The sequence below is a fragment of the Rhinopithecus bieti genome, unplaced genomic scaffold, assembly GCF_001698545.2.
Source record: "Rhinopithecus bieti isolate Rb0 unplaced genomic scaffold, ASM169854v2 scaffold_76302, whole genome shotgun sequence".
NCBI lineage: Eukaryota > Metazoa > Chordata > Mammalia > Primates > Cercopithecidae > Rhinopithecus > Rhinopithecus bieti.
This window is the reverse complement of record NW_016828491.1, coordinates 208,166-211,301: the sequence shown is the minus strand read 5'-3', so window position 1 is coordinate 211,301 and position 3,136 is coordinate 208,166. Positions and strand designations below refer to the sequence as shown.

The 3,136-nt window shown below is 34.9% G+C and overlaps 1 long non-coding RNA gene across 1 annotated transcript in view; it reads left to right on the top strand.

Moving 5' to 3' along the window:
- The first annotated feature begins 1,880 nt into the window (after nucleotides 1–1,880).
- Nucleotides 1,881–3,136, top strand: part of LOC108523775 (uncharacterized) — a 20,200-nt gene continuing 18,944 nt past the window's right edge. The window contains exon 1 of the long non-coding RNA XR_001883891.1: nucleotides 1,881–1,958. This is a non-coding gene — a long non-coding RNA (uncharacterized LOC108523775). The remainder of the gene's footprint in view (nucleotides 1,959–3,136) is intronic.

Sequence of the window (3,136 nt, the reverse complement as noted above, 5' to 3'; positions counted from 1 at the left end):
TCATTCCTGGTAGACAGATGCTCCTCAACTTATTCGATAAAACTATGGTAGGTTAAAAAGATCGTAAATTGAAAGACACTTAATACATCTAACCTAGCAACTATCATAGTCTAACCTATTTTAAACATGCTCAGGACACTTACATTAGCCTCTGTTAGGAAAAAAGTCATCTAACATAAGCCTGTTTTATAATAAAGTGTTGAATATCTCAGGTAACTTATTAAATACTGTATATTATGTCATAATCGGACAGTTTTACATCATAGTAATGTTGAAAAATCCTAAGTCAAACCATCGTTAAGTCAGGAATGTGTAATCCAAAACCAGATGCTTATACTACCTTTATTGCTTGTCAATGTTATAAAAATGTGTTTGTCCATGTGTGTGTATACTTACTTGTTTGTCCTTTACCCTAAAACCAAGGAGGGAGTTTAAAGCAAGAATCATATTCTCAGAATTTAAATTTAAATACCATTGTAAAGTAATTTTAAGGGCAAAATTCAATCACATTTCTATAACATGGCAAATACACTAAGATAATAAATGCATAGCAATTTACTGCAGATAATCGATCATCATTTCAGAGTCTTTTGAAAAGGATTCGTTTGGTGACATTTTCCACTGAGATTTATATGACCTTTTCCTACAATAGGGTTGATCAAACTCCCAGCAAACCATGTTGTTCTGCAACAGAAGACAGGAGGTTGCAAGCCAAAGACATTAAAACACATTTATTTAATTTGTAACATGGAGGAGATTACAACTGGCAAGAAGGGTTTTATATCCTATTCACCTGAAAATAATAGAATTCATGATAGATTTTCTTCCTTTTCACTGAGAGGCAAGAGACTTTGAAGCTATTGTCAGACCAAACTACCTGGGGAGCTCAGCCTTGGCCCCAAACTCTGCTGTGTAGCATGAACCCACTAGCAGTGGGGGTGACTTGATATCAGAACACAGATATTAATGAACAACAAAAGATAAAGTTAGATCATGACTACTCACAGAGGAGGAGTTCAACTGATTTAACCAGGCAGAAGAGAAATGTATTTTTAGTTTCAGAGCCAATTCATATACTTCTTAACAACTGCTGTTGTGTCAAAAAATGTCTGGGAATGAATGTGGCTTATAATACAGAGGGCAGCATGAATAATCTAACTGACCAGGATTAGACAGAAAAGAATGTAACTGTCATGATAGATGACATGTAAGGAAAATCTCTAACAATTTTTCTTTTATGCTGGAAAAGTGGGAAGCTTTCTCCCTTCCTCCAAATCCTTGGCCCAAATTAACACCTAAACTTTTTTTAAATTAAATCTCAAGCAATAAATGCATATGCTGTAGTCACTGTTGTTAGGCTGTCATCATAACAGTCTCTTGAAAAGTTTGAAAAAAATAAAAGTTATGCAATTATGTAATTTTTTCAAAATTTGTAATGCAGCAGAAAAGAAGTTATTGTTCTAATAAAATATAACAGGATACCTGCATATGGAGCAGATAAAAGGACAAGGGCTCTGAATGAAGATATCACTGGACTTAGAGCCAGAAGACTTGGATTTGAATCTAACAGACGGGGCTTTTGATAGCTAAGTAAATTGGGGCATGTCACCTGGTTTTCTCAATATCTGTTCCCTTCTCTAGTACAAGTGATAATCTCAATGTACCTACTGCAAGGGAGCACTGTGAAAAATAAATGAGGCAATGCATTGACAACATCTAAAAAATGTGTACTATAGAATTATAGAATGTTATTTTTACTGGGAATTGTCTTAATATTCTGTCCATGTTCAGTGCATGCAGATTGGCAAGCATCTGCTTACTTATATGACTATCTTCTTATAGGCCTTCTAAGATAGGAGAGATCCAAAATGAATTACAATATTTAATGGGTCCACTAAATTCCTGGAAAAACTGCTTGATTGTGGAGGAAGAGAATCATCTCAAACATCTGAATGGAAGTAAGTAATAAAGAGAGAAGCCAAGTAAAGAGGAAAAAAATACCAAAGCCTTTCACCATGAGAAACAAAAGACATCAATTTTAATCATTAAGAAAGGTATTTGTACCATATGACACCATATAGATACTTGAAACATGCTTCTAAATGACTTTTTAAAAATTGTTCTTTCAAATGTTTAGGGTCTTAGAGGAAAACATTTCTATTTAATGTTTCTAAGTGAAAAAGGGGTAACTCATAGCCATAAAACCATGAGTTTCTTGAAACCTTGAGGAAAATGTGTGTGTGTGTGTAAACAAACTATATTTACAGTGTGAGAAATAATATGTTTAAAAATCCTAAATAAATATTCTAGTTTACAGGCACACAAAGATTATTCAAGACTTTTTAAGTTACAAGTAACAAAAGCTCAAGTCAAATTTCTTTAAGCAAAGTGGTAATCAGGGAGGGGGAACTCTAAAGAACATTATAAGGGAAATCAAGGAGATAGTTCTGGCTTTAGGCAATGTAGGGTATGGAGGTTCAAATGATGCCTTTAGTCTCCTCCTTGTGCTGTTCTCTATTTCCCTCAAGTTATTTAATTCTCTAAATCTCTCTTCATGATTGTACAGACTGTATAAGCTGTCCTAAACTTCTGTTCTGACATGTTATAATCCCTAGAATTCTCCTCTTCTTGGTGCTGCATCAATTACTTAAAAAGAAACACTAACTGATCCTGCTTGAAGGACGTACTTTTTTTTTCTTCTTTTTTTCCTTTTTATTTTTTTTTTGCCAAACTGTTATTTATTGGGTGATCTGATTGCCCAATCTGGATCAGAGTCCCATTCCTGTGTCTGGGAAGTAAGGATGGGGATTTATAGCCTTGTAAATAGCACATATAAAAGAAAGGCAGCAGCCCCAGTCAGGGTCTTATAGATAAAACTCCCATCTCTCTGGGACAGAGCACCAGGGGTAAGGGGCGGCTGTAGGTGCAGCTTCAGCAGACTTAAACGTTAAAGGGCTAATATCCAGAATCTACAAAGAACTCAAACAAATATACGAGAAAAAAACAAACAACCCCATCAAAAAGTGGGGAAAGGATATGAACAGACATTTCTCAAAAGAAGATATTCATACAGCCAACAGACACATGAAAAAATGCTCATCATCACTCGCCATCAGAGAAATGCAAATCAAAACCA